Genomic DNA, 12,921 nt, shown 5'->3' with positions numbered 1-12,921 from the left:
TTTTATTTCTTGAGAAGTTTTTACAATTTCAGACACTTAATTTTTTTTGAGACAGAATCTTGCTCTGTCACCAGGCTGGGTGCAATGGCATGATTTTGGCTCACTGCAACCTCTGCGTCCCAGGTTCAAGCGATTCTTTCACCTCAGCTTCCCAAATAGCTAGGACTACAGGCACACAGCACCACACCCAGCTAATTTTTGTATTTTTAGTAGAGGCAGGGTTTCACCATGTTGGCCAGGATGGCAGAGACACTTAATTTAAGTTCACACAAATTTTCATCCCATTGGGTTATTTTTTTTTTTTTTCTGAGACAGGGTCTCGCTCTGTCATCCAGACTGGAGTGCAGTGGTGTAATCTCAGTTCACTGCAACCTCCGCCTCCAGGGTTCAAGGAATTCTCGTGCCTCAGCCTCCAGAGTAGCTGTGATTACAGGCGTGCACCACCACACCCAGCTAATTTTTTAGTAGAGATGGGGTTTCGCCATGTTGCTCAGGCTGGTCTGGAACTCCTGGCCTCAAGTGATCCACCCACCTCAGTCTGCCAAAGTGCTAGGATTACAGGCGTGAGCCACTGCGCCTGACCTGATTATCTTATTTCCGTGCAAAAGGGCTTCCAAACATAAATGCATTAACAATGAGAAAAAATGAAACTAATACATACAAAAGGGCTGTCACATAAAAATTATCTATTCATCACTTAGCACACCATAATAAAGTTAAAAAGAATACAGGTGTTTAGTTTCGTTCTTTGGTGAACAACTAAAAATGACTGTTCAAGAGTTGCCACCTTTCTGAAGCACAGCCCTGATCATGCATCTCCCACTCAAAAATCTTCAATAGCTACACACGCAGTATCTCAAGATTGGAAGGAATCTTAAAAATCACCTAGCGGACTGGGCACAGTGGCTCACGCCTGTAATCCCAGCACTCTGGGAGGCCAAGACAGGCGGATCACCTGAGGTCAGGAGTTTGAGACCAGCCTGACCAACATGGAGAAATCCCGTCTCTACTAAAAATAAAAAATTAGCTGGGCGTGGTGGCGCATGCCTATAATCCCATCTACTCGGGAGGCTGAGGCAGGGGAATCGTTTGAACACGGGAGGCGGAGGTTGCAGTGAGCCAAGATTGCACCATTGCACTCCAGCCTGGCGACAGAGCGAAACTCCATCTCAAAAAAAAAAAAAAAAAAAAAAAATCACCTAGCACCAGCTTCAATGCTTGCAACCTGGCAGAGGATGCACTACCTCATAAAAACATTCACACCATCACTGAACAGCCATGGCTCTAGAAAAATAAAAAGCAATAGTAAAATGGAAGGTGGAGGAGAGGGAGAAATCAAGAACACCACACACATTTCCAGCTTAAGCACCCAGTGGTGTCATTTAACAAATTAAGAAACACCAGAGGAAGTGTAGGAGTCATACATTCCGTTCTGGATGTGTTCAGTTTAAGGGGCATCCAAATGGAAACATTCAGTAGCAATTAGACAGAGTGGTCCTCAGACTCAGGAGAGAGGTAAAAACTGAAGACATAAAAATGAATACTCAGCACACAGATGAAAAATGAAATAGAAAGTGATGAGAAAGCCCAAAGAAATTCAAACATTTAATAAATGAGCACAGAAAGACTCAAAAGGTAACTGAGAGGCCAGGCACGGTGGCTCACGCCTGTAATCCCAACACTTTGGGAGGCCCAGGCAGACAGATCACCTGAGGCCAGGAGTTCGAGACCAGCCTGGCCAACACAGTGAAACCCCATCTCTACTAAAAATACAAAAACTAGCTGGGTGTGGTGGTGCACACCTGTAATCCCAGCTACTCAAGAGGCTAAGGCAGGAGAATCACTTGAACCCAGGAGGCGGAGGTTGCAGTGAGCCAAGATTGTGCCACTGCACCCCAGCCTGGGCGATAGAGCAAGACTCTGCCTCAAAAAAAAAAAAAAAAAAGTGACAGAGAAAGAGCCCAGAGAACCAGCAAGAAAAACAGAAAAGTGCTCTGAAGACCTCAAGAGAAGAGAGAGCTTTACAAAGGAAGGAGAGGTATCCGCTCTGTCAAATGCTGCTGTGGTAGACAGTCCTGAAATGGCTATGAGTGATCTCTGCCTCCCAGTATTCATGCAATTGTGAAATCCTGCCTTGAGTGCACTGGACCTAGTGACTGGCTGATAACAGAATACAACAAAAGTGATAGCACATCACTTCCAAGATAAGGTTACAAAAAGATTCTGGCTAATATCTGTCCTCTTTTGAGGACAGAAGCAGTGAGATACCATATTTTAAGTAGTCGTACGCAGAAACCCAAATGGCAAGGGACTCATCTCTCCAGCAAGCAGCCAACAAGGACCTGAGGCCTGCCAATTGCCGCATGAGTGAGCTTGGAAACAGCCTCCCCAAGTAGCGCTTTGAGATGACTGCAGCCTTGTGAGAGACCCCGAATCATAGGTGCCAACCGCACCCACATTCCTGATCTACAAAATCTGTGAAACAATAAATGTTTCTTAAGTTAGGGGGTAATTTGTTATATAGCCAATAGAAACTAGCACAGCTGCTAAGAGGTTAAATAAGAACAGGATAGTAAAATAGACATTGGCTATTTTCATACATATTTTCACTAGCTATTTTCAGTTTCACTGAAATAATGGCGATAGAAACAAGACAGAAATAGGTTGAGAAGTCACAGGTGAAGAAATGGAGATACACAGCAAATGCAGACAACTCTAAGTTTGTAAAGCAGAGAGCAACTTAGACCAATAAAGTATAAATCTGGAGTTTTTTATTAAGATGAAGAGATTTTAAAGTTTAAATGATGACAACATGAAGCCAATAGGGTGGAAAAATACACTCTCATGGAACTTCATTCTTTTATCAAGAAACTCCTCTAAAAGTCTTCAACTTCCTTGGGAAATGTTCTTGCTACCTCTCCGCCTCAACTGAAACCTGACTTTCCAATCAGGACACCTCTTCTCATATAGTCCTTTTAAGTGAAAGCTACTCAGTCTCTTCCACTCCACACCCAATATTGGGAAATGAGGCTGGTACCTTCCTTCCTGCCAGTGCCAGTTCCAGACCACTATTCCCAAACCCTTATGTAAAATCTTAGTCTAATTCTCATGCTATTCAGCAGCACAGTCCTCAACCTCTACCTCTTCACTAACAGCTAATGACCACCTGGACATCCCCCATACTCAGTAAGGATATGCTGGCAACTAGTTCACAGCTGCCATTATCCTCTATGCCACCAGTCTTGCTACCATCCTGTGTCATTTCAATAAATGTATGGATGAGTCTAACACCAAGTTCCTCAAACCCAAGATCCTCAACAAGCACCTCTTTATTTCCTGGGGATTCAACTTGTGAATTCACATTATTACGCTAGCATCCATTCATTCATCAAGTATTTAATAAGTATCTAATAGATAGTTCCTGTCCTCAAGAAATCTAGGACACACATGTTCATACTTTCCACAAAGACGGCATGAAAAAACCTAGCTGACGTATACATAAATTCCAACTACTGCATTTCCTTTATTTATCAGTCAAGTAACCAAGTCAATTCTAGGCAACTACTGTCTGATGTGACTTAGTGAATCCATGTTTGATCCTAGCAGTCACTATTTCCCTTGACAGGCTTCTAAAACTATCTTTTAAATAATCTATTCTAAAATAGTGCCTGGGCAACATAATGATGCCTTGTCTCTCTACAGATTTTTTTTAATTAGCCAGTCATGGTGGCACATGGCTACAGTCCCAGCTACTCTGGAGGCTAAGGTGGGAAGATCGCTTGAGCCCAGGAATTCAAGGTTGCAGTAAGCTATAACCACACCATTGCATTCCAGACTGAATAACAGACCAAGACCCTTCTCAAAAAGTATAAAATATTGCCAGTGTTCAATATCAGAGTGGAAGATAAAATGTTTCTTATATTTATGCAATTTTAGAATAGGTAATGTCCTATTACACAAAATTTCACTGGCTAAAAAGAAAAAACAAGAAACTGCAAACAGTGATTGCCTTCAGAAAGAACTAGACGGGATAGGAGAGACTTAACTGTGTATTCTCTTATACCTTCTAATTTAGTACATATATTACCTATTTCTTAAAATAAGTGTACATAAAATTAACAACAACAATAAAAAGTCATGTACCTTTCCTTAGCACTCCCAGGTTGCCTATTTTGTTCTGAAAAGAATGATTTTTTTTAATTTACAGATGGGGTCTCACTATGTAGCCCAGGCTGGAGTGCAGTGGCTACACACATATGCAATCATAGCACACTCCAGCCTTGATCTCCTGGACTCAAGCAATCCTCCTGCCTCAGCCTCCAGAGCAGCTGGAACTACAGGCATGTGACACCGTGCCTGGCTGAAATATTTCTTAAAAATCTACCCGGAGAATGAGGCCAGGTGTGGTCGCTCATGCCTGTAATCCCAGCACTCTGAGAGGCCAAGGCGGGCGGATCATGAGGTCAGGAGATCGAGACCATCCTGGCTAACACAGTGAAACCCTGTCTCTACTAAAAATACAAAAAAAAAAAAAAAAAAAAAAAAAGGCCAGGCATGGTGGCGGGCACCTGTAGTCCCAGCTACTCCGGAGGCTGAGGCAGAATGGTGTGAACCCAGGAGACGGAGATTGCAGTAAGCCGAGATTGCGCCACTGCACTCCAGCCTGGGTAACAAAGAGAGACTCCATCTCAAAAACAAAAAACAAAAAACAAAAAAAACAGAGAAGTAAAAAACTAAAAGACTCTTACATTTGTCTCATCTATCTCACACTAAAACTTATTTAGTCATTTCCCTGTTATTAGACATCATAATCAAGCAGAATTCTCTCTTACTCAACATTCTGACACAACTTTAAACAATGACACCGCTGACCATTCCCTCCTTGAAAGCTTCCTTTCCTTCACTTCTAGAATATCATCCTCCCCTGGTTTCTCTCCTAACTCAATGATTTCTTATCACTCTCCTTTACTGGTTCCTCTTGATTTCCCCTCACGTATCTAGAAGGTAAGTTCCATGAAGGTGAAAACTTTTGTCAGGTTTATATCCCCAATGCCTAAAAAGGTACCTAGAAGAACCATACTCACTAAGTAACTTATGAATGAATAAGTGAATGAATCAGTCCCCTAGGCTCAGATGTTTGGATCTCTTCTCCACCAAAATTCACTCCCCTGATGATCTCACCTATCTCATAATCATAAATACTACAAAGAAGCTGAAAACAGCCACATTTCTCACTCTTCCTGGACATCACCCTGAACTTCTGGTTTCTCCACAAACATGCTCCATGAATTACCATCTCCAATTCAGTTACTGGCAACTTTATTCTTCTAGTTATTCAGGCCAAAAACCGTATTCTTTATTCTTCTGTTTGGCCCACATCCCGCAAACAATCACCAACAAATTCTACAGGTCTACCCTCAAAATACATACAAAATCCAACCCCTCCTCCCCATTTCACCTTGGTCAGAGATACCCTCACCTGGAACAATACAGCATAAGCTCCTGACTACTGCCCGTACTTTTACTTATTTATTATTTATTTGAGATAGCCTCCCTCACTCTGTCGCCCAGGCTGGAGTGCAACGACGGTATGACAGCTCACTGCAACCTCGAACCCCTGGGTTCAAGTGATCCTCCTGCCTCAGTCTCCTGAGTAGCTGAGACTATAGGCACACACTGCCATGCTAATTTTTTTTTTTTTTTTTTTTGAGACAGTCTTGCTCTGTCACCCAGGCTGGAGTGCAATAGCACGATCTCCACTCACTGCAACCTCCGCCTCCTGGGTTCAAGAGATTTTCCTGCCTTAGCCTTGCGAGTAGCCAGGATTCCAGGCACGCGCCACCACCCCCAGCTAATTATTTGTATTTGCAGTAGAGATGGCGTTTCACCATGCTGGCCAGGCTGGTCTCGAACCCCTGACCTCATGATCCGCCCGCCTTGGCCTCCCAAAGTGCTGGGATTACAGGTATGAGCCACCGCACCCGGCCTAATTTTTTTATTTTTGTAGAGACATGGTCTCGCTACGTTGCCCAGCCATCCTCCCACCTCGGCCTCCCAAAGTGCTGGGAGACCTGTTCACTACTGTGATACCAGCATCTAGAATATGTGGTACATAATATGTATTTAATATATACTTAAGTAAAAATAGTATACACAGTTAAACTTCAAATGATGTTAGTGAACCAGCTAATTATGTGTCCAAACTGTTCTAAATACATGAATTAATTCATTTGACCAGCTTAAGAGGTTAGGTACTACTGATATTATTTCTATTTTGCAGATGAAGAAATTAAGGTACAGGTTAAGGTTAGGAAATAAACAACATTAAGCAGTTTGCCCTACATCATACCATGGCAAAGCCAGGATTTGAACTCAGGCACTCTGACCCCAGAACCCAAATTCTAGTACACTGAAAGACTTGGTGAGCAACAGACGTCAATTACATTCCACACACAAAAAATAAATAAGAAAAAAAACAAAATTATATTCCACATAATCTGTATGCTAAGTTCATTTTACTGTATGTCTCTGAAAACTGATAATCAATGTACTACTGATTCTTAAACCAAAATACTTCATTTCTTGATCTTTTTCCATTAATGTTTCTGATGAAATATGTGTAAAATACACATTTAACAACTCTCATACTTCTAAATGTAAACATAGTGTAAAACCGAGCAGCTGTTGCTATGAAAACCTTCACTTTTTTTTTTTTTTTGAGACGGAGTTTCGCCGTGACTCAGGCTGGAGTGCAGTGGCGCAATCTCGGCTCACTGCAAGCTCCACCTCCCAGGTTCAAGCAATTCTCCTGCCTCAGCCTCCTGAGTAGCTGGGGTTACAGGTGTGCACCACCACACCCAGCTAATTTTTATTTTTATTTTTATTTTTTGAGATGGAATCTCGCTCTATAGCCCAGACTGGAGTGCAGTGGCATGATCTCGGCTCACTGCAGCCTCTGCCTCCCAGGCTCAAGCAATTCTTCTGCCTCAGCCTCCTGAGTAGCTGGGATTACAGGCATGCGCCACCACGCCCAGCTAATTTTTATATTTTTAGTAGAGACAGGGTCTCGCCATGTTGGTCAGGCTGGTCTCGAACTCCTGACCTCGTGATCCACCCACCTCAGCCTCCCGAAGTGCTGGGACTACAGGCGTGAGCCACCGTGCCCGGACGAATTTTTGTATTTTTAGTAGAGATGGGGTTTCACCATGTTGGCCAGGCTAGTCTCGAACTCCTGACCTTGTGATCCGCCCGCCTCGGCCTCCCAAAGTGCTGGGATTACAGGCATGAGCCACGGCGCCCAGCCAAGAACCTTCACTTTTAAGTTTGCAGTATTAATGTTGAATTAACAGACTGGCATACTTATCTATGACACAGGTAATGAAGGAAAAAAAACACCTCAGTAGACTCAACAAGGATATCACAAGTAATGACTAACAAGCAACATTTTTTGAAAAATAAAATGTAGGCATAGTTTCAGGCACAAGAAATGCTAAACGAAATAGCTTACTTTTACCTTAAGGCTTTCCCCAAATTATGTGATTTCATTCCTACAAGGACAAGAATTACAGCTTACTACCAGCCATGCAAATGTCATTTTAGGAGTACACACAAGTTTTACCCAGTATCTTAGTTCACATTTGTCCCAATTAATTAAGTCTATGTATAATTTAAAAGCGAAAACTAGATATGTCAATTTTGTTTTCCTTCTAACTAATCCAAAGTCAAAACTGTTCACTTTACCAAATGAATTAACTGAATACAGTTAATTAAATCTTTTATTTATAATTATAAATTGGAACACACACTTTCTCACTTAATACCTATTATGTCCTGTTTCCCATACCTCTCTATAAAGTAGAAGTATTTGCTGGAAGACAATAATCTGCTCATTAAGTAGGCACTTAGAAAAAGCAACGATCTGCAACTACTGAAATTCTTATCTGTATATTTCTCTTTTGGGTTACAAGAAAGCACTTCTCTGGCTATTTTCCCAAATAAACTAGGTAAGCCTTGGGAAAGTCACTGCTTAAATCCCACTTTCTGACAGCTTCTCTTCCTCCATAAATGAATTATTGAGAGCCATGTCTACTTCCATCCATTACATAATACATGTCCATCATGGGACCTGTTTTCTGAACAAGAAATAGCTTAAATGACACTAACTGATAAGTAGGGCCAGAGAATACTGTAATCTAACAGGGAGCAGGAATCCAGAAAAGAAGATTCTGATTTACAGTGCTAAGTTGTGAAAGAGTGATGTGAAGAACACTGAACACTGCTTACTCTTACTAATATTTCCATACAAAGTGACACACCTGCCCCCAAAATGTTTTTAAAGCACTTGACTCCAAGAACATTTCTCAGAAATTGAGGAGCCTACCAAAAAAAAAGAGTTCCATTTCATTTTAAAGTGTTTTAATAGACTGCAAGAAATGTAACTGCAAATGAGAAATAAAATTTCAACAATTTAGCACTGAACACAAAATGTCTAAAAGTCAAGGTGTACTGAGCAAGCAACACGCTATAAAAGACGGTTGTACTTTAAAACATTTAAGCATTTTTCATATAATTAGCTCCAACAGAACTATTCCAGTTGTTCACTTTATCCACCCAAAGCAGTCAACCACAACCACCTGCAACTATTATTCAGCAATGTGCCTTCCAAAGCAACCACCTGAGTTTGGGGCCTTCTCTCAAGGGGCCAGGATAAAGCCTGTAAACGGGTGGTATAAAGAGATCTTTTAGGCATTGGGGGTAAAAAAAAACTGGAAGACACCACCTTGAAGGAGCTAAGCGTAATGCGACCCAAATCGTGGCTGCCAGAACGAAGTTGTCTAAACCGAAGACCTCCCTCTTCTTGGGTGTAAAACTTTCAGATACATCCACGCTCACAATTTACCTGAGCCAAAGTAAGCGGATTCTCTTCCCTCTCCGACCCCCCACCCACCCCGCCAGAAGAAAAAGAATCGAACCCTAAAGTAGAAACGTGAGATCTAGTGCAATAAAATAGGTTCTCCAACTGCCTCAAAGGCAACATGCACAGCTCATCGTCCTTTTGAAATACACTTCATCTTTTATCTCAGCATTTCATCAAAAAGAATCATCTTCAGCATTTTACATCATTCACCTAACCCAAAGATCCACCCTGACCGCACCCCAACCTCATGGCTCCCCAATTTCTCCGTCTCCCCACTACCTCGTCCGCAGCTTCACTAGTCCTAAGCCTCCCACCCTCCACTCCCCAAGTGCCCAGAGCCCCAGTCCCCACTCCCCCACCTCCCGCCCCAGGATCCCCACATCTACCGCCTCGGCTCCCGCCCAATCCCGGAGCCCGGCTGGGTGGAGCCCGCGGGTGGGCGCCGGTGGTCTGGGTGGGGCCCGCCCCTCCCCACCCCCCGGGCTGCCGAGGAGGGGGAGGGGGTCGCGAAGCCTCACCTACAGCTCCGCCCCTCCCCGGGGGCGCGTTGCCCTGCCCAGCCCAGCCCGGGCCGTGAGCAAGAAGCTGGGTAGGAAAGGCGAAAGCCTCAGCACTAGCGACAGGGGGGAAGCTCTGGGTCCCGCGCGACTTCCGCGCTGTCGCCGCCGCCGCGACCGTCTCACCGTCCTCAGGGCTGCCGCTACTGCTGCCGCTGCCGCCCGGGCACCGCCGCCGCCGCCACTACCGCCGCCGCCGCCACTACCGCCGCCACAGCCGCCACAGCACGGCCCAGGCGCCCGCGACGTCACCGCGCCCCGCCCCCTGCGCGAGACACCTAGCCCCGCCCCCAGCCCCGCCGCGGGGCGCAGCGCGCCTCCCCGGGCTCCCGGCTCGGCTGCCTCCCTTTCCCTCAGCCTCCCGGGAGCGTGACGCGGCGGCCCGGGGGCCTCCGGGCGCCTTCCGGGGCACGCGGGTGAGGAACTGGGAAGCGGGGGAAATTTGGCGTCACGGCGGTCGATTAGCACCGAAACAGAGTGATGGGCGCGGAGCGTCCCTGCACACACACACACTCACACACACACACACACACACACACACGACCCCTGCGGCCACGGGAGGGGAGAGCCGGGGTCGGCTCCGCGAGCGCAGGGTGGCGCTTGTCTCCTCCTGCTTGCCGTAGGAAGTGGACGCTGGAAGCCCGAGGACCCGCTTCGTGTCTTCCCAAACCTAAGCGGCGCCCCACCCCCTTCTTCTCGTGGCCCGTTACGCCCGGGGCAGCCAAGCGCCGCGGGAGCAGCGCCGGGATCGACCCTGGCTGCTGGGGGGACGCTTTGTCCCAAGAAAGCTGGTTTTTTTCCCCTTAGCTTCGTGGAACGTGGCCGCGAAATTAGTGGTCTTCTGACCTGAGACTCGCGGGGCTGCGCACACGGGCATCGCCGAGGACCCCAGCAATGGACGTCGTGTTCTGTGGTGATCCCGCCAGGGCGCGGGGAGCGTGGGCGGAAATTAGTGTCCACGTTCCGACCCTGCGCTGTGCCAAACGCTGCTTCGGGAGCTGTTTATTTAGCCTCCGACAGCTAAGCGAATCGGCGGGCGGCTGGGGCCCGGTGCAACCCGATTTTCTCGTGCAGACTCGCAGCCGGTTTTGGTTTTGTTTTTTGGTTTTTGTTTTTTTTTTGGAGCCATGCAGAGGGTAGCTACAGCCATTAATTTAAGGATGTAGATAAGCTATCTCTAAACCAAGAAAGTAAGAATGGTGTGAATTATATTTATTCCCAGCCTTCCAGTGTTTATTAAAATAATTTTCGGTGTCCTTGAGAGGAGTTAAAAGCCATCATTTTACTCCTGCTTACCTCCGCCACCGTAATTAACCACTTTATACTGCCTCATAATCCCATTAACAAATTGCAGTCGCTCCTCAGCCTTCACATTCATTCACTCACCAGTTTCTACTGTTTCATCCTGCCTGGACTCTTAATTGTTCCCTCCCAGGATCGACATGCACTTGGATCATTGCAGTTCCTGGGCCTGCTGTCATCTCCCCCTTCAGTACTTCCCACATATGACTACCAACTGTTAGACGATGTGCTGCCAGACCAGCCTTTCATTTCTTGGACATCCGGCTATTTACCCAGGAAAAGTCATCCTTTGACTATTTTTCATGACCTTTCTCATCTGACTCGTGATCTGCCCATCTTGTTACTCCCTAGCAGTGTGGTAAGGTAAGAGAAAATTCAACTAGGAGTCAATAGATATTTCTGTTCTCATTCTCCCACTGTCTACTTGTGTGGCCTTGGGCAAATCATTCTACTTGTGGTCTTACTTAACTGTAAAGTGAGGTTTGAAGTAGGTGTCTGAGATACATCATGTCCTTAAAATATGTGGATCTGGGGAATTAAGTTGCTAAGCGCTATGTTACACACGGAAATACTGTCCTAACACAGATTCAGATTTTTATTTTTTATTTTTTGCCACCACACTGGCAAAAAAATATTATTTCCTGCCCTGCTCCAGTTATCTTTTTTAAAACCTACGTTTAGGATTTTTGATTAAAGCTAGCTAACCGAGCACATGTATTTACTGCCTCTTCTTCCTGAGACCCCATAAAATGATGATAAATAAAAGTGATACAAAATAGAAAATGAGAAGGGGGACATCGGAAGATGATTTTTTTTATTTGACATGCAAAAAGTAAGTGTGGTCTGACAAAATAAAATGGAGAAAAGCATAATGTAGAATGGGTGTAGAGGGTGCTGTAGAAAGGAAGGGGACCTGTCAGCCCAGAAGTGCTTTAGGGAGACCGAGATTTGGAGATAACTACCAGACAGAGCAAGAGTGAGAAGCAGGGTTGAGAACAGGGAGACTAAATAAAGGTCTATATAAGGAAGAGCAGAACCCTCCCTATATCTCAGATACAATATCTAGGCATTTATCCACGCTAAAATTAAGCATTCTGATAATCTGGGGAGATTTGGGTTAACTGAGTATTGAAGGGCCTAAGAGTAAAGTATTCTTTATCCTAGCACAATAGCTGGTTTCCTACCCACCCACTTTAAAGTGTAGTTGGGCAAGTTGGCAGGAACTTCCTGCTATGGTTTGGGTATGGTTTTTTTGTCTCTACCAAATCTCATGTTGAAATTTGATTCCCAGTGTGATAGTATTGGGAGGTGGGTCCTGATGGGAGGTGTTTGGGTCATGGGGGCAGATTCTTCATGAAGGACTTGGTGTCATTCTTACAGTAGTGAGTTCTCACACTTGCGAAACTACGTTGGTTATCAGGAGAATGGATTTGTTCCTTCGAGAGTGGTTTGTTGTAAAGCCAGGACTCACCTCGGGTTTGATTTCTCTTTGCATGTGCACAGACACTTTTCCTTGACCTTCTCCGCCATGTCTTGATGCAGCACAAAAACCCTCACCAGAACTGAGCAGATGCTAGTGCCTTGCTTCTTGTACAGCCTGCAGAATTGTGAGATAAACAAACCCGTTTTCTTTATAAATTACCCAGCTGCAGGCATGCCTTTATAGCAACATAAAATAGACTAAGACACCTCCCAAGTTCACAAGACTCCCCATCAGCATTCCAACTGCCTCATCTTACGTATGAACAGACAACTAAGCGTTATTAGGTATTTAAGAAAAGTCTCCAACATGGAGTGTGGGGGCAGATAAACAGAAACTTCAGAGAATTTAGAAAGGAAAACCTAATTAGTATACTAGGATACTCAGATGAAGTAACAGTCCAAGGTTTAAAAATAGATGTTGAAATTTAAAATAAATTGCCAAATTATAAATTTAATTAAAATATTGAAAGATAAAGTCACTGAACTTTTAAAGAAAATAGAAGAAGCCTGGGCAACATAGTGAGACCCCATCTCTTTAAAAATGTTTTAAAACTTAGCCGGGTATGGTGATGCGCACCTGTGGTCCTAGCTATTCAGGAGGCTGAGGTGTATTACCTGATCCTGGGAGGTCAAGGGAGCAGTGAGCCAGGATGGTGGTGCTGC

The 12,921-nt window shown here is 44.8% G+C and overlaps 1 protein-coding gene across 20 annotated transcripts in view; it reads right to left on the bottom strand.

Moving 5' to 3' along the window:
• Positions 1–10,944, bottom strand: part of ERC1 (ELKS/RAB6-interacting/CAST family member 1) — a 519,708-nt gene extending 508,764 nt beyond the window's left edge. For 8 of the 20 annotated variants that reach the window (XM_055357512.2, XM_055357513.2, XM_063694553.1 and 5 more), the window contains exon 1: positions 9,601–9,718. The gene's annotated coding sequence lies outside the window, so the exon portion shown is untranslated. Of the gene's footprint in view, positions 1–9,435; positions 9,745–10,320; positions 10,545–10,860 lie in introns of those variants that run through there. The other 12 variants (XM_055357505.2, XM_055357511.1, XM_055357515.1 and 9 more) reach the window with 10 other exon arrangements.
• Positions 10,945–12,921: the final 1,977 nt, after the last annotated feature.

This window comes from Gorilla gorilla, chromosome 10, assembly GCF_029281585.2.
Source record: "Gorilla gorilla gorilla isolate KB3781 chromosome 10, NHGRI_mGorGor1-v2.1_pri, whole genome shotgun sequence".
Classification (NCBI taxonomy): Eukaryota; Metazoa; Chordata; class Mammalia; order Primates; family Hominidae; genus Gorilla; species Gorilla gorilla.
Note: the sequence above shows the minus strand (reverse complement) of the source record. Positions and strands in the feature narration are given on the sequence as shown.